At 48.3% G+C, this 27,955-nt stretch overlaps 26 non-coding genes across 26 annotated transcripts; all 26 read right to left on the bottom strand.

Moving 5' to 3' along the window:
* Window positions 1-548: 548 nt before the first annotated feature.
* TRNAF-GAA (transfer RNA phenylalanine (anticodon GAA)) lies at window positions 549-621 on the bottom strand. The gene has a single exon. It is a non-coding gene; the product is annotated as a tRNA-Phe (tRNA).
* A 959-nt stretch (window positions 622-1,580) lies between these two features.
* TRNAF-GAA (transfer RNA phenylalanine (anticodon GAA)) lies at window positions 1,581-1,653 on the bottom strand. The gene has a single exon. It is a non-coding gene; the product is annotated as a tRNA-Phe (tRNA).
* A 967-nt stretch (window positions 1,654-2,620) lies between these two features.
* On the bottom strand, window positions 2,621-2,693 carry TRNAF-GAA (transfer RNA phenylalanine (anticodon GAA)). Its single transcript has one exon. It is a non-coding gene; the product is annotated as a tRNA-Phe (tRNA).
* Window positions 2,694-3,645: 952 nt separating this feature from the next.
* Window positions 3,646-3,718, bottom strand: TRNAF-GAA (transfer RNA phenylalanine (anticodon GAA)). The gene has a single exon. It is a non-coding gene; the product is annotated as a tRNA-Phe (tRNA).
* A 967-nt stretch (window positions 3,719-4,685) lies between these two features.
* Window positions 4,686-4,758, bottom strand: TRNAF-GAA (transfer RNA phenylalanine (anticodon GAA)). The gene has a single exon. It is a non-coding gene; the product is annotated as a tRNA-Phe (tRNA).
* A 967-nt stretch (window positions 4,759-5,725) lies between these two features.
* On the bottom strand, window positions 5,726-5,798 carry TRNAF-GAA (transfer RNA phenylalanine (anticodon GAA)). Its single transcript has one exon. It is a non-coding gene; the product is annotated as a tRNA-Phe (tRNA).
* A 967-nt stretch (window positions 5,799-6,765) lies between these two features.
* Window positions 6,766-6,838, bottom strand: TRNAF-GAA (transfer RNA phenylalanine (anticodon GAA)). Its single transcript has one exon. It is a non-coding gene; the product is annotated as a tRNA-Phe (tRNA).
* Window positions 6,839-7,803: 965 nt separating this feature from the next.
* Window positions 7,804-7,876, bottom strand: TRNAF-GAA (transfer RNA phenylalanine (anticodon GAA)). The gene has a single exon. It is a non-coding gene; the product is annotated as a tRNA-Phe (tRNA).
* A 966-nt stretch (window positions 7,877-8,842) lies between these two features.
* Window positions 8,843-8,915, bottom strand: TRNAF-GAA (transfer RNA phenylalanine (anticodon GAA)). The gene has a single exon. It is a non-coding gene; the product is annotated as a tRNA-Phe (tRNA).
* A 967-nt stretch (window positions 8,916-9,882) lies between these two features.
* Window positions 9,883-9,955, bottom strand: TRNAF-GAA (transfer RNA phenylalanine (anticodon GAA)). The gene has a single exon. It is a non-coding gene; the product is annotated as a tRNA-Phe (tRNA).
* Window positions 9,956-10,921: 966 nt separating this feature from the next.
* TRNAF-GAA (transfer RNA phenylalanine (anticodon GAA)) lies at window positions 10,922-10,994 on the bottom strand. Its single transcript has one exon. It is a non-coding gene; the product is annotated as a tRNA-Phe (tRNA).
* Window positions 10,995-11,959: 965 nt separating this feature from the next.
* Window positions 11,960-12,032, bottom strand: TRNAF-GAA (transfer RNA phenylalanine (anticodon GAA)). The gene has a single exon. It is a non-coding gene; the product is annotated as a tRNA-Phe (tRNA).
* Window positions 12,033-13,578: 1,546 nt separating this feature from the next.
* Window positions 13,579-13,651, bottom strand: TRNAF-GAA (transfer RNA phenylalanine (anticodon GAA)). The gene has a single exon. It is a non-coding gene; the product is annotated as a tRNA-Phe (tRNA).
* Window positions 13,652-14,616: 965 nt separating this feature from the next.
* On the bottom strand, window positions 14,617-14,691 carry TRNAF-GAA (transfer RNA phenylalanine (anticodon GAA)). Its single transcript has one exon. It is a non-coding gene; the product is annotated as a tRNA-Phe (tRNA).
* Window positions 14,692-15,658: 967 nt separating this feature from the next.
* On the bottom strand, window positions 15,659-15,731 carry TRNAF-GAA (transfer RNA phenylalanine (anticodon GAA)). The gene has a single exon. It is a non-coding gene; the product is annotated as a tRNA-Phe (tRNA).
* Window positions 15,732-16,696: 965 nt separating this feature from the next.
* Window positions 16,697-16,769, bottom strand: TRNAF-GAA (transfer RNA phenylalanine (anticodon GAA)). The gene has a single exon. It is a non-coding gene; the product is annotated as a tRNA-Phe (tRNA).
* Window positions 16,770-17,735: 966 nt separating this feature from the next.
* On the bottom strand, window positions 17,736-17,808 carry TRNAF-GAA (transfer RNA phenylalanine (anticodon GAA)). Its single transcript has one exon. It is a non-coding gene; the product is annotated as a tRNA-Phe (tRNA).
* A 965-nt stretch (window positions 17,809-18,773) lies between these two features.
* Window positions 18,774-18,848, bottom strand: TRNAF-GAA (transfer RNA phenylalanine (anticodon GAA)). The gene has a single exon. It is a non-coding gene; the product is annotated as a tRNA-Phe (tRNA).
* Window positions 18,849-19,815: 967 nt separating this feature from the next.
* Window positions 19,816-19,888, bottom strand: TRNAF-GAA (transfer RNA phenylalanine (anticodon GAA)). Its single transcript has one exon. It is a non-coding gene; the product is annotated as a tRNA-Phe (tRNA).
* A 965-nt stretch (window positions 19,889-20,853) lies between these two features.
* Window positions 20,854-20,926, bottom strand: TRNAF-GAA (transfer RNA phenylalanine (anticodon GAA)). Its single transcript has one exon. It is a non-coding gene; the product is annotated as a tRNA-Phe (tRNA).
* A 966-nt stretch (window positions 20,927-21,892) lies between these two features.
* On the bottom strand, window positions 21,893-21,965 carry TRNAF-GAA (transfer RNA phenylalanine (anticodon GAA)). Its single transcript has one exon. It is a non-coding gene; the product is annotated as a tRNA-Phe (tRNA).
* Window positions 21,966-22,932: 967 nt separating this feature from the next.
* Window positions 22,933-23,005, bottom strand: TRNAF-GAA (transfer RNA phenylalanine (anticodon GAA)). The gene has a single exon. It is a non-coding gene; the product is annotated as a tRNA-Phe (tRNA).
* A 1,545-nt stretch (window positions 23,006-24,550) lies between these two features.
* On the bottom strand, window positions 24,551-24,623 carry TRNAF-GAA (transfer RNA phenylalanine (anticodon GAA)). The gene has a single exon. It is a non-coding gene; the product is annotated as a tRNA-Phe (tRNA).
* A 967-nt stretch (window positions 24,624-25,590) lies between these two features.
* Window positions 25,591-25,663, bottom strand: TRNAF-GAA (transfer RNA phenylalanine (anticodon GAA)). The gene has a single exon. It is a non-coding gene; the product is annotated as a tRNA-Phe (tRNA).
* A 968-nt stretch (window positions 25,664-26,631) lies between these two features.
* TRNAF-GAA (transfer RNA phenylalanine (anticodon GAA)) lies at window positions 26,632-26,704 on the bottom strand. Its single transcript has one exon. It is a non-coding gene; the product is annotated as a tRNA-Phe (tRNA).
* A 967-nt stretch (window positions 26,705-27,671) lies between these two features.
* On the bottom strand, window positions 27,672-27,744 carry TRNAF-GAA (transfer RNA phenylalanine (anticodon GAA)). Its single transcript has one exon. It is a non-coding gene; the product is annotated as a tRNA-Phe (tRNA).
* Between the last annotated feature and the right edge of the window lie 211 nt (window positions 27,745-27,955).

Below are 27,955 nucleotides of genomic sequence, written 5' to 3'. Positions count from 1 at the left end.
AATAAATGCAGTCAAATTCTGCCATTCCTCATCAATATCTCCTGTATGTGTCCTTGGAGGACCCTCCACTAATTTCTCCTGAACTTGCTTATCTACCAGTTTCCACTCTCTAATTCTCCTTTCTCTTCTTCTCCATGGCATTTTCCCCACTTTACTCAGGTTAGCACATAATGGGGATTTGGTTCATTTCTTTGATGATTCTAACCCTATGTGGAAGGATGTATTCACTACGATTATTGCGTTTTACTGTGGTGGTTGGTAGTGAGCTGTGTTGTATGTCTACGAAGCCATATTCCCAAGGGCTGTGGCAGCCAATCACACTAACCACTACACCACAGAGGCGGACGTTGTGCTCTTTCTACGCTGCAAATAAATGCAGTCAAATTCTGCCATTCCTCATCAATATCTCCTGTATGTGTCCTTGGAACAGTATTGGACCCTCCAGTAATTTCTCCTGAACTTGCTTATCTACCAGTTTCACCTGAAACTCCAACCAAATTACAGGCGTAGACTGTGAATTGTATACATTAAGAGCAGACGGAAGAGATTGCCGAAACCCGGGATCGAACCAGGGACCTTTAGATCTTCAGTCTAACGCTCTCCCAACTGAGCTACTTCGGCTACAGGCGTAATCCCAACTGATAGTTTAATATTTACAGATTTGAAAAATGCTTACGGCTATTGAAGCACGGGGAAGTGTTTCGCTAGCCAAGTCGGTGACGTAATCGTTGAGACGGTAGAGATGGGACTGCAGTAGCGTAACCAGGATTTCAGTGTGGAGCGAGATGGGGCGGGGGGACATTAACGTAGGTCTTCATCTAGAATATTTTTCTTTCTTTCTTAATCTGTTTACCCTCCAGGGTCGGTTTTTCCCTCGGACTCAGCGAGGGATCCTACCTCTACCGCCTCAAGGGCAGTGTCCTGGAGCTTCAGACTCTGGGTCGGGGATACAACAGGGGAGGATGACCAGCACCTCGCCCAGGCGGCCTCACCTGCTATGCTGAACAGGGGCCTTGCGGGGGGATGGGAAGATTGGAAGGGAAGAGGGTAGGAATCGGCCGTGGCCTTAAGTTAGGTACCATCTCGGGTGACTAGAATCGAGCCCGGGCCTCCGGCTGTGGCAGCCAATCACACTAACCACTACACCACAGAGGTGGACGTTGTGCTCTTTCTACGCTGCAAATAAATGCAGTCAAATTCTGCCATTCCTCATCAATATCTCCTGTATGTGTCCTTGGAGGACCCTCCACTAATTTCTCCTGAACTTGCTTATCTACCAGTTTCCACTCTCTAATTCTCCTTTCTCTTCTTCTCCATGGCATTTTCCCCACGTTACTCAGGTTAGCACATAATGGGGATTTGGTTCATTTCTAAGGCCGGATGCCTTTGATGATTCTAACCCTATGTGGAAGGATGTATTCACTACGATTATTGCGTTTTAATGTGGTGGTTGGTAGTGAGCTGTGTTGTATGTCTACGAAGCCATATTCCCAAGAGGAGAATATCTTTCACCTGAAACTCCAACCAAATTACAGGCGTAGACTGTGAATTGTATACATTAAGAGCAGACTGAAAAACATTGCCGAAACCCGGGATCGAACCAGGGACCTTTAGATCTTCAGTCTAACGCTCTCCCAACTGAGCTACTTCGGCTACAGGCGTAATCCCAACTGATAGTTGTAATATTTACAGATTTGAAGAATGCTTACGGCTATTGAAGCATGGGGAGGTGCTTCGCTAGCCAAGTCGGTGACGTAATCGTTGAGACGGTAGAGATGGGACTGCAGTAGCGTAACCAGGATATCAGTGTGGAGCGGAGGGGGCGAGGGGACATTAACGTAGGTCTTCATCTAGAATATTTTTCTTTCTTTCTTAAGCAGTTTACCCTCCAGGGTCGGTTTTTCCCTCGGACTCAGCGAGGGATCCTACCTCTACCGCCTCAAGGGCAGTGTCCTGGAGCTTCAGACTCTGGGTCGGGGATACAACTGGGGAGGATGACCAGCACCTCGCCCAGGAGGCCTCACCTGCTATGCTGAACAGGGGCCTTGCGGGGGGTTGGGAAGATTGGAAGGGAAGAGGGAAGGAATCGGTCGTGGCCTTAAGTTAGGTACCATCTCGGGTGCATAGAATCGAGCCCGGGTCTCTGGCGGTGGCAGCCAATCACACTAACCACTACACCATAGAGGCGGACGTTGTGCTCTTTCTACGCTGCAAATAAATGCAGTCAAATTCTGCCATTCCTCATCAATATCTCCTGTATGTGTCCTTGGAACAGTATTGGACCCTCCACTAATTTCTCCTGAACTTGCATATCTAACAGTTTCCACTCTCTAATTCTCCTTTCTCTTCTTCTCCATGGCATTCTCCCCACTTTACTCAGGTTAGCACATAATGGGGATTTGGTTCATTTCTAAGGCCGGATGCCTTTGATGATTCTAACCCTATATGGAAGGATGTATTCACTAGGATTATTGCGTTTTACTGTGGTAGTTGGTAGTGAGCTGTGTTGTATGTCTACGAAGCCATATTCCCAAGAAGAGAATATCTTTCACCTGAAACTCCAACCAAATTACAGGCGTAGACTGTGAATTGTATACATTAAGAGCAGACTGAAAAACATTGCCGAAACCCGGGATCGAACCAGGGACCTTTAGATCTTCAGTCTAACGCTCTCCCAACTGAGCTACTTCGGCTACAGGCGTAATCCCGACAGATAGTTGTAATATTTACAGATTTGAAGAATGCTTACGGCTATTGAAGCATGGGGAGGTGTTTCGCTAGCCAAGTCGGTGACGTAATCGTTGAGACGGTAGAGATGGGACTGTAGTAGCGTAACCGGGATTTCAGTGTGGAGCGGGAGAGGCGGGGGGACATTAACGTAGGTCCTCATCTAGAATATTTTTCTTCCTTTCTTAATCTGTTTACCCTCCAGGGTCGGTTTTTCCCTCGGACTCAGCGAGGGATCCTACCTCTAACGCCTCAAGGGCAGTGTCCTGGAGCTTCAGACTCTGGGTCGGGGATACAACAGGGGAGGATGACCAGTACCTCGCCCAGGCGGCCTCACCTGCTATGCTGAACAGGGGCCTTGTGAGGGTATGGGAAGATTGGAAGGGAAGAGGGAAGGAATCGGCCGTGGCCTTAAGTTAGGTACAATCTCGGGTGCCTAGAATCGAGCCCGGGCTTCCGGCGGTGGAGCCAATCACACTAACAACTACACCACAGAGGCGGACGTTGTGCTCTTTCTACGCTGCAAATAAATGCAGTCAAATTCTGCCATTCCTCATCAATATCTCCTGTGTGTGTCCTTGGAACAGTATTGGACCCTCCACTAATTTCTCCTGAACTTGCTTATCTACCAGTTTCCACTCTCTAATTCTCCTTGCTCTTCTTCCCCATCGCATTTTCCCCACTTTACTCAGGTTAGCACATAATGGGGATTTGGTTCATATCTAAGGCCGGATGCCTTTGATGATTCTAACTCTATGTGGAAGGATGTATTCACTACGATTATTGCGCTTTACTGTGGTGGTTGGTAGTGAGCTGTGTTGTATGTCTACGAAGCCATATTCCCAAGAGGAGAATATCTTTCACCAAATTACAGGCGTAGACTGTGAATTGTATACATTAAGAGCAGACGGAAAAGATTGCCGAAACCCGGGATCGAACCAGGGACCTTTAGATCTTCAGTCTAACGCTCTCCCAACTGAGCTACTTCGGCTACAGGCGTAATCCCAACTGATAGTTGTAATATTTACAGATTTGAAGAATGCTTACGGCTATTGAAGCATGGGGAGGTGTTTCGCTAGCCAAGTCGGTGACGTAATCGTTGAGACGGTAGAGATGGGACTGCAAAAAGCGTAACCAGGATTTCAGTGTGGAGCGGGAGGGGGCGGGGGGACATTAACGTAGGTCTTCATCTAGAATATTTTTCTTCCTTTCTTAATCTGTTTACCCTCCAGGGTCGGTTTTTCCCTCGGACTCAGCGAGGGATCCTACATCTACCGCCTCAAGGCAGTGTCCTGGAGCTTCAGACTCTGGGTCGGGGATACAACCGGGGAGGATGACCAGTACCTCGCCCAGGCGGCCTCACCTGCTATGCTGAACAGTGGCCTTGCGGGGGGATGGGAAGATTGGAAGGGAAGAGGGAAGGAATCGGCCGTGGCCTTAAGTTAGGTACCATCTCGGGTGCCTAGAATCGAGCCCGGGCCTCCGGCGGTGGCAGCCAATCACACTAAACACTACACCACAGCGGCGGACGTTGTGCTCTTTCTACGCTGCAAATAAATGCAGTCAAATTCTGCCATTCCTCATCAATATGTCCTGTATGTGTCCTTGGAACAGTATTGGACCCTCCACTAAGTTCTCCTGAACTTGCATATCTACCAGTTTCCACTCTCTAATTCCCCTTTCTCTTCTTCTCCATGGCATTTTCCCCACTTTACTCCGGTTAGCACATAATGGGGATTTGGTTCATTTCTAAGGCCGGATGCCTTTGATGATTCTAACCCTATGTGGAAGGATGTATTCACTACGATTATTGCGTTTTACTGTGGTGGTTGGTAGTGAGCTGTGTTGTATGTCTACGAAGCCATATTCCCAAGAGGAGAATATCTTTCACCTGAAACTCCAACCAAATTACAGGCGTAGACTGTGAATTGTATACATTGAGAGCAGACGGAAAAGATTGCCGAAACCCGGGATCGAACCAGGGACCTTTAGATCTTCAGTCTAACGCTCTCCCAACTGAGCAACTTCGGCTACAGGCGTAATCCCAACTGATAGTTGTAATATTTACAGATTTGAAGAATGCTTACGGCTATTGAAGCATGGGGAAGTGTTTCCCTAGCCAAGTCGGTGACGTAATCGTTGAGACGGTAGAGATGGGACTGCAGTAGCGTAACCAGGATTTCAGTGTGGAGCGAGAGGGGGCGGGGGGACATTAACGTAGGTCTTCATCTAGAATATTTTTCTTTCTTTCTTAATCTGTTTACCCTCCAGGGTCGGTTTTTCCCTCGGACTCAGCGAGGGATCCTACCTCTACCGCCTCAAGGGCAGTGTCCTGGAGCTTCAGACTCTGGGTCGGGGATACAACTGGGGAGGATGACCAGCACCTCGCCCAGGCGGCCTCACCTGCTATGCTGAACAGGGGCCTTGCGGGGGGATGGGAAGATTGGAAGGGAAGAGGGAAGGAATCGGCCGTGGCCTTAAGTTAGGTACCATCTCGGGTGCCTAGAATCGAGCCCGGGCCTCCGGAGGTGGCAGCCAATCACACTAACCACTACACCACAGAGGCGGACGTTCTGCTCTTTCTACGCTGCAAATAAATGCAGTCAAATTCTACCATTCCTCATCAATATCTCCTGTATGTGTCCTTGGAACAGTATTGGACCCTCCACTAATTTCTCCTGAACTTGCTTATCTACCAGTTTCCACTCTCTAATTCTCCTTTCTCTTCTACTCCATGGCATTTTCCCCACTTTACTCAGGTTAGCACATAATGGGGATTTGGTTCATTTCTAAGGCCGGATGCCTTTGATGATTCTAACCCTATGTGGAAGGATGTATTCACTACGATTATTGCGTTTTAATGTGGTGGTTGGTAGTGAGCTGTGTTGTATGTCTACGAAGCCATATTCCCAAGAGGAGAATATCTTTCACCTGAAACTCCAACCAAATTACAGGCGTAGACTGTGAATTGTATACATTGAGAGCAGACGGAAAAGATTGCCGAAACCCGGGATCGAACCAGGGACCTTTAGATCTTCAGTCTAACGCTCTCCCAACTGAGCAACTTCGGCTACAGGCGTAATCCCAACTGATAGTTGTAATATTTACAGATTTGAAGAATGCTTACGGCTATTGAAGCATGGGGAAGTGTTTCCCTAGCCAAGTCGGTGACGTAATCGTTGAGACGGTAGAGATGGGACTGCAGTAGCGTAACCAGGATTTCAGTGTGGAGCGAGAGGGGGCGGGGGGACATTAACGTAGGTCTTCATCTAGAATATTTTTCTTTCTTTCTTAATCTGTTTACCCTCCAGGGTCGGTTTTTCCCTCGGACTCAGCGAGGGATCCTACCTCTACCGCCTCAAGGGCAGTGTCCTGGAGCTTCAGACTCTGGGTCGGGAATACAACTGGGGAGGATGACCAGCACCTCGCCCAGGCGGCCTCACCTGCTATGCTGAACAGGGGCCTTGCGGGGGGATGGGAAGATTGGAAGGGAAGAGGGAAGGAATCGGCCGTGGCCTTAAGTTAGGTACCATCTCGGGTGCCTAGAATCGAGCCCGGTCCTCCGGAGGTGGCAGCCAATCACACTAACCACTACACCACAGAGGCGGACGTTCTGCTCTTTCTACGCTGCAAATAAATGCAGTCAAATTCTACCATTCCTCATCAATATCTCCTGTATGTGTCCTTGGAACAGTATTGGACCCTCCACTAATTTCTCCTGAACTTGCTTATCTACCAGTTTCCACTCTCTAATTCTCCTTTCTCTTCTACTCCATGGCATTTTCCCCACTTTACTCAGGTTAGCACATAATGGGGATTTGGTTCATTTCTAAGGCCGGATGCCTTTGATGATTCTAACCCTATGTGGAAGGATGTATTCACTACGATTATTGCGTTTTAATGTGGTGGTTGGTAGTGAGCTGTGTTGTATGTCTACGAAGCCATATTCCCAGGAGGAGAATATCTTTCACCTGAAACTCCAACCAAATTACAGGCGTAGACTGTGAATTGTATACATTAAGAGCAGACGGAAAAGATTGCCGAAACCCGGGATCGAACCAGGGACCTTTAGATCTTCAGTCTAACGCTCTCCCAACTGAGCTACTTCGGCTACAGGCGTAATCCCAACTGATAGTTGTAATATTTACAGATTTGAAAAATGCTTACGGCTATTGAAGCACGGGGAAGTGTTTCGCTAGCCAAGTCGGTGACGTAATCGTTGAGACGGTAGAGATGGGACTGCAGTAGCGTAACCAGGATTTCAGTGTAGAGCGAGATGGGGCGGGGGGACATTAACGTAGGTCTTCATCTAGAATATTTTTCTTTCTTTCTTAATCTGTTTACCCTCCAGGGTCGGTTTTTCCCTCGGACTCAGCGAGGGATCCTACCTCTACCGCCTCAAGGGCAGTGTCCTGGAGCTTCAGACTCTGGGTCGGGGATACAACTGGGGAGGATGACCAGCACCTCGCCCAGGCGGCCTCACCTGCTATGCTGAACAGGGGCCTTGCGGGGGGATGGGAAGATTGGAAGGGAAGAGGGAAGGAATCGGCCGTGGCCTTAAGTTAGGTACCATCTCGGGTGACTAGAATCGAGCCCGGGCCTCCGGCTGTGGCAGCCAATCACACTAACCACTACACCACAGAGGCGGACGTTGTGCTCTTTCTACGCTAAATAATTGCAGTCAAATTCTGGCATTCCTCATCAATATCTCCTGTATGTGTCCTTGGAACAGTATTGGACCCTCCAGTAATTTCTCCTGAACTTGCTTATCTACCAGTTTCCACTCTCTAATTCTCCTTTCTCTTCTTCTCCATGGCATTTTCCCCACTTCACTCAGGTTAGCACATAATGGGGATTTGGTTCATTTCTAAGGCCGGATGCCTTTGATGATTTTAACAATATGTGGAAGGATGTATTCACTACGATTATTGCGTTTTACTGCGGTGGTTGGTAGTGAGCTGTGTTGTATGTCTACGAAGCCATATTCCCAAGAGGAGAATATCTTTCACCTGAAACTCCAACCAAATTACAGGCGTAGACAGTGAATTGTATACATTAAGAGCAGACGGAAAAGAGTGCCGAAACCCTGGATCGAACCAGGGACCTTTAGATCTTCAGTCTAACGCTCTCCCAACTGAGCTACTTCGGCTACAGGCGTAATCCCAACTGATAGTTGTAATATTTACAGATTTGGAGAATGCTTACGGTTGTTGAAGCACGGGGAATTGTTTCGCTAGCCAAGTCGGTGACGTAATCGTTGAGACGGTAGAGATGGGACTGCAGTAGCGTAACCAGGATTTCAATGTAGAGCGAGAGGGGGCGGGGGGACATTAACGTAGGTCTTCATGTAGAATATTTTTCTTTCTTTCTTAATCTGTTTACCCTCCAGGGTCGGTTTTTCCCTCGGACTCAGCGAGGGATCCTACCTCTACCGCCTCAAGGGCAGTGTCCTGGAACTTCAGACTCTGGGTCGGGGTTACAACTTAGGAGGATGACAAGTACCTCGCCCAGGCGGACTCACCTGCTATGCTGAACAGGGGCCTTGCGGGGGAATGGAAGATTGGAAGGGAAGAGGGAAGGAATCGGCCGTGGCTCTAAGTTAGGTACAATCTCGGGTGCCTAGAATCGAGCCCGGGCCTCAGGCGGTGGCAGCCAGTCACACTAAACACTACACCACAGCGGCAGACGTTGTGCTCCTTCTACGCTGCAAATAAATGCAGTCAAATTCTGCCATTCCTCATCAATATCTCCTGTATGTGTCCTTGGAACAGTATTGGACCCTCCACTAATTTCTCCTGAACTTGCTTATCTACCAGTTTCCACTCTCTAATTATCCTTTCTCTTCTTCTCAATGGCATTTTCCCCACTTTACTCAGGTTAGCACATAATGGGGATTTGGTTCATTTCTAAGGCCGGATGCCTTTGATGATTCTAACCCTATGTGGAAGGATGTATTCACTACGATTATTGCGTTTTACTGTGGTGGTTGGTAGTGAGCTGTGTTGTATGTCTACGAAGCCATATTCCCAAGAGGAGAATATCTTTCACCTGAAACTCCAACCAAATTACAGGCGTAGACTGTGAATTGTATACATTGAGAGCAGACGGAAAAGATTGCCGAAACCCGGGATCGAACCAGGGACCTTTAGATCTTCAGTCTAACGCTCTCCCAACTGAGCAACTTCGGCTACAGGCGTAATCCCAACTGATAGTTGTAATATTTACAGATTTGAAGAATGCTTACGGCTATTGAAGCATGGGGAAGTGTTTCCCTAGCCAAGTCGGTGACGTAATCGTTGAGACGGTAGAGATGGGACTGCAGTAGTGTAACCAGGATTTCAGTGTGGAGCGAGAGGGGGCGGGGGGACATTAACGTAGGTCTTCATCTAGAATATTTTTCTTTCTTTCTTAATCTGTTTACCCTCCAGGGTCGGTTTTTCCCTCGGACTCAGCGAGGGATCCTACCTCTACCGCCTCAAGGGCAGTGTCCTGGAGCTTCAGACTCTGGGTCGGGGATACAACTGGGGAGGATGACCAGCACCTCGCCCAGGCGGCCTCACCTGCTATGCTGAACAGGGGCCTTGCGGGGGGATGGGAAGATTGGAAGGGAAGAGGGAAGGAATCGGCCGTGGCCTTAAGTTAGGTACCATCTCGGGTGCCTAGAATCGAGCCCGGGCCTCCGGAGGTGGCAGCCAATCACACTAACCACTACACCACAGAGGCGGACGTTCTGCTCTTTCTACGCTGCAAATAAATGCAGTCAAATTCTACCATTCCTCATCAATATCTCCTGTATGTGTCCTTGGAACAGTATTGGACCCTCCACTAATTTCTCCTGAACTTGCTTATCTACCAGTTTCCACTCTCTAATTCTCCTTTCTCTTCTACTCCATGGCATTTTCCCCACTTTACTCAGGTTAGCACATAATGGGGATTTGGTTCATTTCTAAGGCCGGATGCCTTTGAAGATTCTAACCCTATGTGGAAGGATGTATTCACTACGATTATTGCGTTTTAATGTGGTGGTTGGTAGTGAGCTGTGTTGTATGTCTACGAAGCCATATTCCCAAGAGGAGAATATCTTTCACCTGAAACTCCAACCAAATTACAGGCGTAGACTGTGAATTGTATACATTAAGAGCAGACGGAAAAGATTGCCGAAACCCGGGATCGAACCAGGGACCTTTAGATCTTCAGTCTAACGCTCTCCCAACTGAGCTACTTCGGCTACAGGCGTAATCCCAACTGATAGTTGTAATATTTACAGATTTGGAGAATGCTTACGGTTGTTGAAGCACGGGGAATTGTTTCGCTAGCCAAGTCGGTGACGTAATCGTTGAGACGGTAGAGATGGGACTGCAGTAGCGTAACCAGGATTTCAATGTAGAGCGAGAGGGGGCGGGGGGACATTAACGTATGTCTTCATGTAGAATATTTTTCTTTCTTTCTTAATCTGTTTACCCTCCAGGGTCGGTTTTTCCCTCGGACTCAGCGAGGGATCCTACCTCTACCGCCTCAAGGGCAGTGTCCTGGAACTTCAGACTCTGGGTCGGGGTTACAACTTAGGAGGATGACAAGTACCTCGCCCAGGCGGACTCACCTGCTATGCTGAACAGGGGCCTTGCGGGGGAATGGAAGATTGGAAGGGAAGAGGGAAGGAATCGGCCGTGGCTCTAAGTTAGGTACCATCTCGGGTGCCTAGAATCGAGCCCGGGCCTCAGGCGGTGGCAGCCAGTCACACTAAACACTACACCACAGCGGCAGACGTTGTGCTCCTTCTACGCTGCAAATAAATGCAGTCAAATTCTGCCATTCCTCATCAATATCTCCTGTATGTGTCCTTGGAACATTATTGGACCCTCCACTAATTTCTCCTGAACTTGCTTATCTACCAGTTTCCACTCTCTAATTATCCTTTCTCTTCTTCTCAATGGCATTTTCCCCACTTTACTCAGGTTAGCACATAATGGGGATTTGGTTCATTTCTAAGGCCGGATGCCTTTGATGATTCTAACCCTATGTGGAAGGATGTATTCACTATGATTATTGCGTTTTACTGTGGTGGTTGGTAGTGAGCTGTGTTGTATGTCTACGAAGCCATATTCCCAAGAGGAGAATATCTTTCACCTGAAACTCCAACCAAATTACAGGCGTGGACTGTGAATTGTATACATTAAGAGCGGACGGAAAAGATTGCCGAAACCCGGGATCGAACCAGGGACCTTTAGATCTTCAGTCTAACGCTCTCCCAAATGAGCTACTTCGGCTACAGGCGTAGTCCCAACTGATAGTTGTAATATTTACAGATTTGAAGAATGCTTACGGCTATTGAAGCATGGGGAAGTGTTTCGCTAGCCAAGTCGGTGACGTAATCGTTGAGACGGTAGAGATGGGACTGCAGTAGCGTAAGCAGGATTTCAGTGTGGAGCGAGAGGGGGCGGGGGGACATTAACGTAGGTCTTCATCTAGAATATTTTTCTTTCTTTCTTAATCTGTTTACCCTCCAGGGTCGGTTTTTCCCTCGGACTCAGCGAGGGATCCTACCTCTACCGCCTCAAGGGCAGTGTCCTGGAGCTTCAGACTCTGGGTCGCGCGCAACTGGGGAGGATGACCAGCACCTCGCCCAGGAGGCCTCACCTGCTATGCTGAACAGGGGCCTTGCGGGGAGATGGGAAGATTGGAAGGGAAGAGGGAAGGAATCGGCCGTGGCCTTAAGTTAGGTACCATCTCGGGTGCCTAGAATCGAGCCCGGGCCTCTGGCGGTGGCAGCCAATCACACTAAACACTACACCAGAGAGGCGGACGTTGTGCTCTTTCTACGCTGCAAATAAATGCAGTCAAATTCTGCCATTCCTCATCAATATCTCCTGTATGTGTCCTTGGAACAGTATTGGACCCTCCACTAATTTCTCCTGAACTTGCATATCTACCAGTTTCCACTCTCTAATTCTCCTTTCTCTTCTTCTCCATGGCATTTTCCCCACTTTACTCAGGTTAGCACATAATGGGGATTTGGTTCATTTCTAAGGCCGGATGCCTTTGATGATTCTAACCCTATGTGGAAGGATGTATTCACTACGATTAATGCGTTTTACTGCGGTGGTTGGTAGTGAGCTGTGTTGTATGCCTACGAAGCCATATTCCCTAGAGGAGAATATCTTTCACCTGAAACTCCAACCAAATTACAGGCGTAGACAGTGAATTGTATACATTAAGAGCAGACGGAAAAGATTGCCGAAACCCTGGATCGAACCAGCGACCTTTAGATCTTCAGTCTAACGCTCTCCCAACTGAGCTACTTCGGCTACAGGCGTAATCCCAACTGATAGTTGTAATATTTACAGATTTGAAGAATGCTTACCGCTATTGAAGCACGGGGAAGTGTTTCGCTAGCCAAGTCGGTGACGTAATCGTTGAGACGGTAGAGATGGGACTGCAGTAGCGTAACCAGGATTTCAATGTGGAGCGAGAGGGGGCGGGGGGACATTAACGTAGGTCTTCATCTAGAATATTTTTCTTTCTTTCTTAATCTGTTTACCCTCCAGGGTCGGTTTTTCCCTCGGACTCAGCGAGGGATCCTACCTCTACCGCCTCAAGGGCAGTGTCCTGGAGCTTCAGACTCTGGGGCGCGGATACAACTGGGGAGGATGACCAGCACCTCGCCCAGGCGGCCACACCTGCTATGCTGAACAGGGGCCTTGCGGGGGGATGGAAAGATTGGAAGGGAAGAGGGAAGGAATCGGCCGTGGCCTTAAGTTAGGTACCATCTCGGGTGCCCAGAATCGAGCCCGGGCCTCCGGCGGTGGCAGCCAATCACACTAACCACTACACCACAGAGGCGGACGTTGTGCTCTTTCTACGCTGCAAATAAATGCAGTCAAATTCTGCCATTCCTCATCAATATCTCCTGTATGTGTCCTTGGAACAGTATTGGACCCTCCACTAATTTCTCCTGAACTTGCTTATCTACCAGTTTCCACTCTCTAATTCTCCTTTCTCTTCTTCTCCATGGCATTTTCCCCACTTTACTCAGGTTAGCACATAATGGGGATTTGGTTCATTTCTAAGGCCGGATGGCTTTGATGATTCTAACCCTATGTGTAAGGATGTATTCACTAAGATAATTGCGTTTTACTGTGGTGGTTGGTAGTGAGCTGTGTTGTATGTCTACGAAGCCATATTCCCAAGAGGAGAATATCTTTCACCTGAAACTCCAACCAAATTACAGGCGTAGACTGTGAATTGTATACATTAAGAGCAGACTGAAAAACATTGCCGAAACCCAGGATCGAACCAGGGACCTTTAGATCTTCAGTCTATCGCTCTCCCAACTCCCAGTTGTATCCCCGACCCAGAGTCTGAAGCTCCAGGACACTGCCCTTGAGGCGGTAGAGGTAGGATCCCTCGCTGAGTCCGAGGGAGAAACCGACCCTGGAGGGTAAACAGATTACGAAAGGAAGAAAAATATTCTAGATGAAGACCTACGTTAATGTCCCTCCGCCCCCTCCCGCTCCACACTGAAATCCTGGTTACGCTACTGCAGTCCCATCTCTACCGTCTCAACGATTACGTCACCGACTTGGCTAGCGAAACACCTCCCCATGCTTCAATAGCCGTAAGCATTCTTCAAATCTGTAAATATTACAACTATCAGGCCTTTGATGATTCTAACCCTATGTGGAAGGATGTATTCACTACGATTATTGCGTTTTACTGTGGTGGTTGGTAGGCTCACTGTTGTATGTCTACGAAGCCATATTCCGAAGAGGAGAATATCTTTCACCTGAAACTCCAACCAAATTACAGGCGTAGACCGTGAATTGTATATATTAAGAGCAGACTGAAAAACATCGCCGAAACCCGGGATCGAACCAGGGACTTTTAGATCTTCAGTCTATCGCTCTCCCAACTGAGCTACTTCGGCTACAGGCGTAATCCCAACTGATAGTTGTAATATTTACAGATTTGAAGAATGCTTACGGCTATTGAAGCATGGGGAGGTGTTTCGCTAGCCAAGTCGGTGACGTAATCGTTGAGACGGTAGAGATGGGACTGCAGTAGCGTAACCAGGATTTCAGTGTGGAGCGGGAGGGGGCGGGGGACATTAACGTAGGTCTTCATCTAGAATATTTTTCTTTCTTTCTTAATCTGTTTACCCTCCAGGGTCGGTTTTTCCCTCGGACTCAGCGAGGGATCCTACCTCTACCGCCTCAAGGGCAGTGTCCTGGAGCTTCAGACTCTGAGTCGGGGATACAACTGGGGAGGATGACCATCACCTCGCCCAGGCGGCTTCTCCTGCTATGCTGAACAGGGGCCTTGAGGGGGGATGGGAAGATTGGAAGGGAAGAGGGAAGGAATCGGCCGTGGCCTTAAGTTAGGTACCATCTCGGGTGCCTAGAATCGAGCCCGGGCCTCCGGCGGTGGCAGCCAATCACACTAACCACTACACCGCAGAGGCGGACGTTGTGCTCTTTCTACGCTGCAAATAAATGCAGTCAAATTCTGCCATTCCTCATCAATATCTCCTGTATGTGTCCTTGGAACAGTATTGGACCCTCCACTAATTTCTCCTGAACTTGCATATCTACCAGTTTCCACTCTCTAATTCTCCTTTCTCTTCTTCTCCATGGCATTTTCCCCACTTTACTCAGGTTAGCACATAATGGGGATTTGGTTCATTTCTAAGGCCGGATGCCTTTGATGATTCTAACCCTATGTGGAAGGATGTATTCACTAAGATTATTGCGTTTTACTGTGGTGGTTGGTAGTGAGCTGTGCTGTATGTCTACGAAGCCATATTCCCAAGAGGAGAATATCTTTCACCTGAAACTCCAACCCAATTACAGGCGTAGACTGTGAATTGTATACATTAAGAGCAGACTGAAAAATATTGACGAAACCCGGGATCGAACCAGGGACCTTTAGATCTTCAGTCTAACGCTCTCCCAACTGAGCTACTTCGGATACAGGCGTATTCCCAACTGATAGCTGTAATATTTAGAGATTTGAAGAATGCTTACGGCTATTGAAGCATGGGGAGATGTTTCGCTAGCCAAGTCGGTGACGTAATCGTTGAGACGGTAGAGATGGGACTGCAGTAGCGTAACCAGCATTTCAGTGTGGAGCGGGAGGGGGCGGGGGGACATTAACGTAGGTCTTCATCTAGAATATTTTTCCTCCTTTCTTAATCTGTTTACACTCCAGGGTCGGTTTCTCCCTCGCACTCAGCGAGGGATCCTACCTCTACCGCCTCAAGGGCAGTGTCCTGGAGCTTCAGACTCTGGGTCGGGGATACAACTGGGGAGGATGACCAGCACCTCGCGCAGGCGGCCTCATCTGCTATGCTGAACAGGGGCCTTGCGGGGGGATGGGAAGATTGGAAGGGAAGAGGGAAGGAATCGGCCGTGGCCTTAAGTTAGGTACCATCTCGGGTGCCTAGAATCGAGCCCGGGCCTCCGGAGGTGGCAGCCAATCACACTAACCACTACACCACAGAGGCGGACGTTCTGCTCTTTCTACGCTGCAAATAAATGCAGTCAAATTCTACCATTCCTCATCAATATCTCCTGTATGTGTCCTTGGAACAGTATTGGACCCTCCACTAATTTCTCCTGAACTTGCTTATCTACCAGTTTCCACTCTCTAATTCTCCTTTCTCTTCTACTCCATGGCATTTTCCCCACTTTACTCAGGTTAGCACATAATGGGGATTTGGTTCATTTCTAAGGCCGGATGCCTTTGATGATTCTAACCCTATGTGGAAGGATGTATTCACTACGATTATTGCGTTTTAATGTGGTGGTTGGTAGTGAGCTGTGTTGTATGTCTACGAAGCCATATTCCCAAGAGGAGAATATCTTTCACCTGAAACTCCAACCAAATTACAGGCGTAGACTGTGAATTGTATACATTAAGAGCAGACGGAAAAGATTGCCGAAACCCGGGATCGAACCAGGGACCTTTAGATCTTCAGTCTAACGCTCTCCCAACTGAGCTACTTCGGCTACAGGCATAATCCCAACTGATAGTTGTAATATTTACAGATTTGAAAAATGCTTACGGCTATTGAAGCACGGGGAAGTGTTTCGCTAGCCAAGTCGGTGACGTAATCGTTGAGACGGTAGAGATGGGACTGCAGTAGCGTAACCAGGATTTCAGTGTAGAGCGAGATGGGGCGGGGGGACATTAACGTAGGTCTTCATCTAGAATATTTTTCTTTCTTTCTTAATCTGTTTACCCTCCAGGGTCGGTTTTTCCCTCGGACTCAGCGAGGGATCCTACCTCTACCGCCTCAAGGGCAGTGTCCTGGAGCTTCAGACTCTGGGTTGGGGATACAACTGGGGAGGATGACCAGCACCTCGCCCAGGCGGCCTCACCTGCTATGCTGAACAGGGGCCTTGCGGGGGGATGGGAAGATTGGAAGGGAAGAGGGAAGGAATCGGCCGTGGCCTTAAGTTAGGTACCATCTCGGGTGACTAGAATCGAGCCCGGGCCTCCGGCTGTGGCAGCCAATCACACTAACCACTACACCACAGAGGCGGACGTTGTGCTCTTTCTACGCTAAATAATTGCAGTCAAATTCTGGCATTCCTCATCAATATCTCCTGTATGTGTCCTTGGAACAGTATTGGACCCTCCAGTAATTTCTCCTGAACTTGCTTATCTACCAGTTTCCACTCTCTAATTCTCCTTTCTCTTCTTCTCCATGGCATTTTCCCCACTTCACTCAGGTTAGCACATAATGGGGATTTGGTTCATTTCTAAGGCCGGATGCCTTTGATGATTCTAACCCTATGTGGAAGGATGTATTCACTACGATTATTGCGTTTTACTGCGGTGGTTGGTAGTGAGCTGTGTTGTATGTCTACGAAGCCATATTCCCAAGAGGAGAATATCTTTCACCTGAAACTCCAACCAAATTACAGGCGTAGACAGTGAATTGTATACATTAAGAGCAGACGGAAAAGAGTGCCGAAACCCTGGATCGAACCAGGGACCTTTAGATCTTCAGTCTAACGCTCTCCCAACTGAGCTACTTCGGCTACAGGCGTAATCCCAACTGATAGTTGTAATATTTACAGATTTGGAGAATGCTTACGGTTGTTGAAGCACGGGGAATTGTTTCGCTAGCCAAGTCGGTGACGTAATCGTTGAGACGGTAGAGATGGGACTGCAGTAGCGTAACCAGGATTTCAATGTAGAGCGAGAGGGGGCGGGGGGACATTAACGTAGGTCTTCATGTAGAATATTTTTCTTTCTTTCTTAATCTGTTTACCCTCCAGGGTCGGTTTTTCCCTCGGACTCAGCGAGGGATCCTACCTCTACCGCCTCAAGGGCAGTGTCCTGGAACTTCAGACTCTGGGTCGGGGTTACAACTTAGGAGGATGACAAGTACCTCGCCCAGGCGGACTCACCTGCTATGCTGAACAGGGGCCTTGCGGGGGAATGGAAGATTGGAAGGGAAGAGGGAAGGAATCGGCCGTGGCTCTAAGTTAGGTACCATCTCGGGTGCCTAGAATCGAGCCCGGGCCTCAGGCGGTGGCAGCCAGTCACACTAAACACTACACCACAGCGGCAGACGTTGTGCTCCTTCTACGCTGCAAATAAATGCAGTCAAATTCTGCCATTCCTCATCAATATCTCCTGTATGTGTCCTTGGAACAGTATTGGACCCTCCACTAATTTCTCCTGAACTTGCTTATCTACCAGTTTCCACTCTCTAATTATCCTTTCTCTTCTTCTCAATGGCATTTTCCCCACTTTACTCAGGTTAGCACATAATGGGGATTTGGTTCATTTCTAAGGCCGGATGCCTTTGATGATTCTAACCCTATGTGGAAGGATGTATTCACTATGATTATTGCGTTTTACTGTGGTGGTTGGTAGTGAGCTGTGTTGTATGTCTACGAAGCCATATTCCCAAGAGGAGAATATCTTTCACCTGAAACTCCAACCAAATTACAGGCGTAGACAGTGAATTGTATACATTAAGAGCAGACGGAAAAGAGTGCCGAAACCCTGGATCGAACCAGGGACCTTTAGATCTTCAGTCTAACGCTCTCCCAACTGAGCTACTTCGGCTACAGGCGTAGTCCCAACTGATAGTTGTAATATTTACAGATTTGAAGAATGCTTACGGCTATTGAAGCATGGGGAAGTGTTTCGCTAGCCAAGTCGGTGACGTAATCGTTGAGACGGTAGAGATGGGACTGCAGTAGCGTAAGCAGGATTTCAGTGTGGAGCGAGAGGGGGCGGGGGGACATTAACGTAGGTCTTCATCTAGAATATTTTTCTTTCTTTCTTAATCTGTTTACCCTCCAGGGTCGGTTTTTCCCTCGGACTCAGCGAGGGATCCTACCTCTACCGCCTCAAGGGCAGTGTCCTGGAGCTTCAGACTCTGGGTCGCGGATACAACTGGGGAGGATGACCAGCACCTCGCCCAGGAGGCCTCACCTGCTATGCTGAACAGGGGCCTTGCGGGGAGATGGGAAGATTGGAAGGGAAGAGGGAAGGAATCGGCGGTGGCCTTAAGTTAGGTACCATCTCGGGTGCCTAGAATCGAGCCCGGGCCTCTGGCGGTGGCAGCCAATCACACTAAACACTACACCAGAGAGGCGGACGTTGTGCTCTTTCTACGCTGCAAATAAATGCAGTCAAATTCTGCCATTCCTCATCAATATCTCCTGTATGTGTCCTTGGAACAGTATTGGACCCTCCACTAATTTCTCCTGAACTTGCATATCTACCAGTTTCCACTCTCTAATTCTCCTTTCTCTTCTTCTCCATGGCATTTTCCCCACTTTACTCAGGTTAGCACATAATGGGGATTTGGTTCATTTCTAAGGCCGGATGCCTTTGATGATTCTAACCCTATGTGGAAGGATGTATTCACTAAGATTACTGCGTTTTACTGTGGTGGTTGGTAGTGAGCTGTGCTGTATGTCTACGAAGCCATATCCCAAGATGAGAATATCTTTCACCTGAAACTCCAACCCAATTACAGGCGTAGACTGTGAATTGTATACATTAAGAGCAGACTGAAAAATATTGACGAAACCCGGGATCGAACCAGGGACCTTTAGATCTTCAGTCTAACGCTCTCCCAACTGAGCTACTTCGGATACAGGCGTATTCCCAACTGATAGCTGTAATATTTAGAGATTTGAAGAATGCTTACGGCTATTGAAGCATGGGGAGATGTTTCGCTAGCCAAGTCGGTGACGTAATCGTTGAGACGGTAGAGATGGGACTGCAGTAGCGTAACCAGCATTTCAGTGTGGAGCGGGAGGGGGCGGGGGGACATTAACGTAGGTCTTCATCTAGAATATTTTTCTTCCTTTCTTAATCTGTTTACACTCCAGGGTCGGTTTCTCCCTCGCACTCAGCGAGGGATCCTACCTCTACCGCCTCAAGGGCAGTGTCCTGGAGCTTCAGACTCTGGGTCGGGGATACAACTGGGGAGGATGACCAGCACCTCGCGCAGGCGGCCTCATCTGCTATGCTGAACAGGGGCCTTGCGGGGGGATGGGAAGATTGGAAGGGAAGAGGGAAGGAATCGGCCGTGGCCTTAAGTTAGGTACCATCTCGGGTGCCTAGAATCGAGCCCGGGCCTCCGGAGGTGGCAGCCAATCACACTAACCACTACACCACAGAGGCGGACGTTCTGCTCTTTCTACGCTGCAAATAAATGCAGTCAAATTCTACCATTCCTCATCAATATCTCCTGTATGTGTCCTTGGAACAGTATTGGACCCTCCACTAATTTCTCCTGAACTTGCTTATCTACCAGTTTCCACTCTCTAATTCTCCTTTCTCTTCTACTCCATGGCATTTTCCCCACTTTACTCAGGTTAGCACATAATGGGGATTTGGTTCATTTCTAAGGCCGGATGCCTTTGATGATTCTAACCCTATGTGGAAGGATGTATTCACTACGATTATTGCGTTTTAATGTGGTGGTTGGTAGTGAGCTGTGTTGTATGTCTACGAAGCCATATTCCCAAGAGGAGAATATCTTTCACCTGAAACTCCAACCAAATTACAGGCGTAGACAGTGAATTGTATACATTAAGAGCAGACGGAAAAGATTGCCGAAACCCGGGATCGAACCAGGGACCTTTAGATCTTCAGTCTAACGCTCTCCCAACTGAGCTACTTCGGCTACAGGCATAATCCCAACTGATAGTTGTAATATTTACAGATTTGAAAAATGCTTACGGCTATTGAAGCACGGGGAAGTGTTTCGCTAGCCAAGTCGGTGACGTAATCGTTGAGACGGTAGAGATGGGACTGCAGTAGCGTAACCAGGATTTCAGTGTAGAGCGAGATGGGGCGGGGGGACATTAACGTAGGTCTTCATCTAGAATATTTTTCTTTCTTTCTTAATCTGTTTACCCTCCAGGGTCGGTTTTTCCCTCGGACTCAGCGAGGGATCCTACCTCTACCGCCTCAAGGGCAGTGTCCTGGAGCTTCAGACTCTGGGTCGGGGATACAACTGGGGAGGATGACCAGCACCTCGCCCAGGCGGCCTCACCTGCTATGCTGAACAGGGGCCTTGCGGGGGGATGGGAAGATTGGAAGGGAAGAGGGAAGGAATCGGCCGTGGCCTTAAGTTAGGTACCATCTCGGGTGACTAGAATCGAGCCCGGGCCTCCGGCTGTGGCAGCCAATCACACTAACCACTACACCACAGAGGCGGACGTTGTGCTCTTTCTACGCTAAATAATTGCAGTCAAATTCTGGCATTCCTCATCAATATCTCCTGTATGTGTCCTTGGAACAGTATTGGACCCTCCAGTAATTTCTCCTGAACTTGCTTATCTACCAGTTTCCACTCTCTAATTCTCCTTTCTCTTCTTCTCCATGGCATTTTCCCCACTTCACTCAGGTTAGCACATAATGGGGATTTGGTTCATTTCTAAGGCCGGATGCCTTTGATGATTCTAACCCTATGTGGAAGGATGTATTCACTACGATTATTGCGTTTTACTGCGGTGGTTGGTAGTGAGCTGTGTTGTATGTCTACGAAGCCATATTCCCAAGAGGAGAATATCTTTCACCTGAAACTCCAACCAAATTACAGGCGTAGACAGTGAATTGTATACATTAAGAGCAGACGGAAAAGAGTGCCGAAACCCTGGATCGAACCAGGGACCTTTAGATCTTCAGTCTAACGCTCTCCCAACTGAGCTACTTCGGCTACAGGCGTAATCCCAACTGATAGTTGTAATATTTACAGATTTGGAGAATGCTTACGGTTGTTGAAGCACGGGGAATTGTTTCGCTAGCCAAGTCGGTGACGTAATCGTTGAGACGGTAGAGATGGGACTGCAGTAGCGTAACCAGGATTTCAATGTAGAGCGTGAGGGGGCGGGGGGACATTAACGTAGGTCTTCATGTAGAATATTTTTCTTTCTTTCTTAATCTGTTTACCCTCCAGGGTCGGTTTTTCCCTCGGACTCAGCGAGGGATCCTACCTCTACCGCCTCAAGGGCAGTGTCCTGGAACTTCAGACTCTGGGTCGGGGTTACAACTTAGGAGGATGACAAGTACCTCGCCCAGGCGGACTCACCTGCTATGCTGAACAGGGGCCTTGCGGGGGAATGGAAGATTGGAAGGGAAGAGGGAAGGAATCGGCCGTGGCTCTAAGTTAGGTACCATCTCGGGTGCCTAGAATCGAGCCCGGGCCTCAGGCGGTGGCAGCCAGTCACACTAAACACTACACCACAGCGGCAGACGTTGTGCTCCTTCTACGCTGCAAATAAATGCAGTCAAATTCTGCCATTCCTCATCAATATCTCCTGTATGTGTCCTTGGAACAGTATTGGACCCTCCACTAATTTCTCCTGAACTTGCTTATCTACCAGTTTCCACTCTCTAATTATCCTTTCTCTTCTTCTCAATGGCATTTTCCCCACTTTACTCAGGTTAGCACATAATGGGGATTTGGTTCATTTCTAAGGCCGGATGCCTTTGATGATTCTAACCCTATGTGGAAGGATGTATTCACTATGATTATTGCGTTTTACTGTGGTGGTTGGTAGTGAGCTGTGTTGTATGTCTACGAAGCCATATTCCCAAGAGGAGAATATCTTTCACCTGAAACTCCAACCAAATTACAGGCGTAGACAGTGAATTGTATACATTAAGAGCAGACGGAAAAGAGTGCCGAAACCCTGGATCGAACCAGGGACCTTTAGATCTTCAGTCTAACGCTCTCCCAACTGAGCTACTTCGGCTACAGGCGTAGTCCCAACTGATAGTTGTAATATTTACAGATTTGAAGAATGCTTACGGCTATTGAAGCATGGGGAAGTGTTTCGCTAGCCAAGTCGGTGACGTAATCGTTGAGACGGTAGAGATGGGACTGCAGTAGCGTAAGCAGGATTTCAGTGTGGAGCGAGAGGGGGCGGGGGGACATTAACGTAGGTCTTCATCTAGAATATTTTTCTTTCTTTCTTAATCTGTTTACCCTCCAGGGTCGGTTTTTCCCTCGGACTCAGCGAGGGATCCTACCTCTACCGCCTCAAGGGCAGTGTCCTGGAGCTTCAGACTCTGGGTCGCGGATACAACTGGGGAGGATGACCAGCACCTCGCCCAGGAGGCCTCACCTGCTATGCTGAACAGGGGCCTTGCGGGGAGATGGGAAGATTGGAAGGGAAGAGGGAAGGAATCGGCCGTGGCCTTAAGTTAGGTACCATCTCGGGTGCCTAGAATCGAGCCCGGGCCTCTGGCGGTGGCAGCCAATCACACTAAACACTACACCAGAGAGGCGGACGTTGTGCTCTTTCTACGCTGCAAATAAATGCAGTCAAATTCTGCCATTCCTCATCAATATCTCCTGTATGTGTCCTTGGAACAGTATTGGACCCTCCACTAATTTCTCCTGAACTTGCATATCTACCAGTTTCCACTCTCTAATTCTCGTTTCTCTTCTTCTCCATGGCATTTTCCCCACTTTACTCAGGTTAGCACAAAATGGGGATTTGGTTCATTTCTAAGGCCGGATGCCTTTGATGATTCTAACCCTATGTGGAAGGATGTATTCACTACGATTATTGCGTTTTACTGCGGTGGTTGGTAGTGAGCTGTGTTGTATGCCTACGAAGCCATATTCCCTAGAGGAGAATATCTTTCACCTGAAACTCCAACCAAATTACAGGCGTAGACAGTGAATTGTATACATTAAGAGCAGACGGAAAAGATTGCCGAAACCCTGGATCGAACCAGGGACCTTTAGATCTTCAGTCTAACGCTCTCCCAACTGAGCTACTTCGGCTACAGGCGTAATCCCAACTGATAGTTGTAATATTTACAGATTTGAAGAATGCTTACCGCTATTGAAGCACGGGGAAGTGTTTCGCTAGCCAAGTCGGTGACGTAATCGTTGAGACGGTAGAGATGGGACTGCAGTAGCGTAACCAGGATTTCAATGTGGAGCGAGAGGGGGCGGGGGGACATTAACGTAGGTCTTCATCTAGAATATTTTTCTTTCTTTCTTAATCTGTTTACCCTCCAGGGTCGGTTTTTCCCTCGGACTCAGCGAGGGATCCTACCTCTACCGCCTCAAGGGAGTGTCCTGGAGCTTCAGACTCTGGGGCGCGGATACAACTGGGGAGGATGACCAGCACCTCGCCCAGGCGGCCACACCTGCTATGCTGAACAGGGGCCTTGCGGGGGGATGGAAAGATTGGAAGGGAAGAGGGAAGGAATCGGCCGTGGCCTTAAGTTAGGTACCATCTCGGGTGCACAGAATCGAGCCCGGGCCTCCGGCGGTGGCAGCCAATCACACTAACCACTACACCACAGAGGCGGACGTTGTGCTCTTTCTACGCTGCAAATAAATGCAGTCAAATTCTGCCATTCCTCATCAATATCTCCTGTATGTGTCCTTGGAACAGTATTGGACCCTCCACTAATTTCTCCTGAACTTGCTTATCTACCAGTTTCCACTCTCTAATTCTCCTTTCTCTTCTTCTCCATGGCATTTTCCCCACTTTACTCAGGTTAGCACATAATGGGGATTTGGTTCATTTCTAAGGCCGGATGGCTTTGATGATTCTAACCCTATGTGTAAGGATGTATTCACTAAGATAATTGCGTTTTACTGTGGTGGTTGGTAGTGAGCTGTGTTGTATGTCTACGAAGCCATATTCCCAAGAGGAGAATATCTTTCACCTGAAACTCCAACCAAATTACAGGCGTAGACTGTGAATTGTATACATTAAGAGCAGACTGAAAAACATTGCCGAAACCCGGGATCGAACCAGGGGCCTTTACATCTTCAGTCTATCTCTCTCCCAACTCCCAGTTGTATCCCCGACCCAGAGTCTGAAGCTCCAGGACACTGCCCTTGAGGCGGTAGAGGTAGGATCCCTCGCTGAGTCCGAGGGAGAAACCGACCCTGGAGGGTAAACAGATTAAGAAAGGAAGAAAAATATTCTAGATGAAGACCTACGTTAATGTCCCTCCGCCCCCTCCCGCTCCACACTGAAATCCTGGTTACGCTACTGCAGTCCCATCTCTACCGTCTCAACGATTACGTCACCGACTTGGCTAGCGAAACACCTCCCCATGCTTCAATAGCCGTAAGCATTCTTCAAATCTGTAAATATTACAACTATCAGGCCTTTGATGATTCTAACCCTATGTGGAAGGATGTATTCACTACGATTATTGCGTTTTACTGTGGTGGTTGGTAGGCTCACTGTTGTATGTCTACGAAGCCATATTCCGAAGAGGAGAATATCTTTCACCTGAAACTCCAACCAAATTACAGGCGTAGACTGTGAATTGTATACATTAAGAGCAGACTGAAAAACATCGCCGAAACCCGGGATCGAACCAGGGACCTTTAGTTCTTCAGTCTAACGCTCTCCCAACTGAGCTACCTCGGCTACAGGGGTAATTCCAACTGATAGTTGTAATATTTACAGATTTGAAGAATGCTTACGGCTATTGAAGCATGGGGAGGTGTTTCGCTAGCCAAGTCGGTGACGTAATTGTTGAGACGGTAGAGATGGGACTGCAGTAGCGTAACCAGGATTTCAGTGCGGAGCGGAGGGGGCGGGGGGACATTAATATAGGTCTTCATCTAGAATATTTTTCTTTCTTTCTTAATCTGTTTACTCTCCAGGGTCGGTTTTTCCCTCGGACTCAGCGAGGGATCCTACCTCTACCGCCTCAAGGGCAGTGTCCTGGAGCTTCAGACTCTGGGTCGGGGATACAACTGGGGAGGATGACCAGCACCTCGCCCAGGCGGCCTCACCTGCTATGCTGAACTGTGGCCTTTCGGGGGGATGGGAATATTGGAAGGGAAGAGGGAAGGAATCGGCCGTGGCCTTAAGTTAGGTACCATCTCGGGTGCCTAGAATCGAGCCCGGTCCTCCGGCGGTGGCAGCCAATCACACTAACCACTACACCACAGAGGCGGACGTTGTGCTCTTTCTACGCTGCAAATAATTGCAGTCAAATTCTGCCATTCCTCATCAATATCTCCTGTATTTGTCCTTGGAACAGTATTGGACCCTCCAGTAATTTCTCCTGAACTTGCTTATCTACCAGTTTCCACTCTCTAATTCTCCTTTCTCTTCTTCTCCATGGCATTTTCCCCACTTTACTCAGGTTAGCACATAATGGGGATTTGGTTCATTTCTAAGGCCGGATGCCTTTGATGATTCTAACCCTATGTGGAAGGATGTATTCACTACGATTATTGCGTTTTACTGTGGTGGTTGGTAGTGAGCTGTGTTGTATGTCTACGAAGCCATATTCCCAAGAGGAGAATATCTTTCACCTGAAACTCCAACCAAATTACAGGCGTAGACCGTGAATTGTATACATTAAGAGCAGACTGAAAAACATCGCCGAAACCCGGGATCGAACCAGGGATCTTTAGATCTTCAGTCTATCGCTCTCCCAACTGAGCTACTTCGGCTACAGGCGTAATCCCAACTGATAGTTGTAATATTTACAGATTTGAAGATTGCTTACGGCTATTGAAGCATGGGGAAGTGTTTCGCTAGCCAAGTCGGTGACGTAATCGTTGAGACGGTAGAGATGGGACTGCAGTAGCGTAACCAGGATTTCAGTGTGGATCGGGAGGGGGCGGGGGGACATTAACGTAGGTCTTCATCTAGAATATTTTTCTTTCTTTCTTAATCTGTTTACCCTCCAGGGTCGGTTTTTCCCTCGGACTCAGCGAGGGATCCTACCTCTACCGCCTCAAGGGCAGTGTCCTGGAGCTTCAGACTCTGGGTCGGGGATACAACTGGAGAGGATGACCAGCACCTCGCCCAGGCGGCCTCACCTGCTATGCTGATCAGTGGCCTTGCGGGGGGATGGGAATATTGGAAGGGAAGAGGGAAGGAATCGGCCGTGGCCTTAAGTTAGGTACCATCTCGGGTGCCTAGAATCGAGCCCGGTCCTCCGGCGGTGGCAGCCAATCACACTAACCACTACACCGCAGAGGCGGACGTTGTGCTCTTTCTACGCTGCAAATAATTGCAGTCAAATTCTGCCATTCCTCATCAATATCTCCTGTATTTGTCCTCGGAACAGTATTGGACCCTCCAGTAATTTCTCCTAAACTTGCTTATCTACCAGTTTCCACTCTCTAATTCTCCTTTCTCTTCTTCTCCGTGGCATTTTCCCCACTTTACTCAGGTTAGCACATAATGGGGATTTGGTTCATTTCTAAGGCCGGATGCCTTTGATGATTCTAACCCTACGTGGAAGGATGTATTCACTACGATTATTGCGTTTTACTGTGGTGGTTGGTAGTGAGCTGTGTTGTATGTCTACGAAGCGATATTCCCAAGAGGAGAATATCTTTCACCTGAAACTCCAACCAAATTACAGGTGTAGACTGTGAATTGTATACATTAAGAGCAGACTGAAAAACATTGCCGAAACCCGGGATCGAACCAGGGACCTTTAGATCTTCAGTCTAACGCTCTCCCAACTGAGCTACTTCGGCTACAGGCGTAATCCCAACTGATAGTTGTAATATTTACAGATTTGAAGAATGCTTACGGCTATTGAAGCATGGGGAGGTGTTTCGCTAGCCAAGTCGGTGACGTAATCGTTGAGACGGTAGAGATGGGACTGCAGTAGCGTAACCAGGATTTCAGTGTGGAGCGGGAGGGGGCGGGGGGACATTAACGTAGGTCTTCATCTAGAATATTTTTCTTTTTTCTTAATCTGTTTACCCTCCAGGGTCGGTTTTTCCCTCGGACTCAGCGAGGGATCCTACCTCTACCGCCTCAAGGGCAGTGTCCTGGAGCTTCAGACTCTGGGTCGGGGATACAACTGGGGAGGATGACCAGCACCTCGCCCAGGCGGCCTCACCTGCTATGCTGAACAGGGGCCTTGCGGGGGGATGGGAAGATTGGAAGGGAAGAGGGAAGGAATCGGCCGTGGCCTTAAGTTAGGTACCATCTCGGGTGCCTAGAATCGAGCCCGGGCCTCCGGCGGTGGCAGCCAATCACACTAACCACTACACCACAGAGGCGGACGTTGTGCTCTTTCTACGCTGCAAATAAATGCAGTCAAATTCTGCCATTCCTCATCAATATCTCCTGTATGTGTCCTTGGAACAGTATTGGACCCTCCACTAATTTCTCCTGAACTTGCTTATCTACCAGTTTCCACTCTCTAATTCTCCTTTCTCTTCTTCTCCATGGCATTTTCCCCACTTTACTCAGGTTAGCACATAATGGGGATTTGGTTCATTTCTAAGGCCGGATGCCTTTGATGATTCTAACCCTATGTGGAAGGATGTATTCACTACGATTATTGCGTTTTACTGTGGTGGTTGGTAGTGAGCTGTGTTGTATGTCTACGAAGCCATATTCCCAGGAGGAGAATATCTTTCACCCGAAACTCCAACCAAATTACAGGCGTAGACTGTGAATTGTATACATTAAAAGCAGAGTGAAGAAGATTGCCGAAACCCGGGATCGAACCAGGAACCTTGAGATCTTCAGTCTAGCGATCTCCCAACTGAGCTACTACGGCCACAACAGCCCGAGCAACTGATGGTTTAAATCAGCTGAACTGCTGTCAAGGATAGAATAATAAAAATGAGTGAAGAAGTTTCGGAACAGTTGAAAGCTAATTTGGATAACTCCCACATACTGTATATGCAGTATGTTTTGATGAAAGCATAAATGTGACCTTACAAACAAGGATAGCTGTTTTCTGTTTTGTTTGTAGACACGCCAAAGAT

Source organism: Anabrus simplex, chromosome 2 (assembly GCF_040414725.1).
Source record: "Anabrus simplex isolate iqAnaSimp1 chromosome 2, ASM4041472v1, whole genome shotgun sequence".
NCBI classification, from domain to species: Eukaryota; Metazoa; Arthropoda; class Insecta; order Orthoptera; family Tettigoniidae; genus Anabrus; species Anabrus simplex.
The sequence above is the reverse complement of the archived record's forward strand: the minus strand, read 5'-3'. Positions and strand labels throughout refer to the sequence as shown.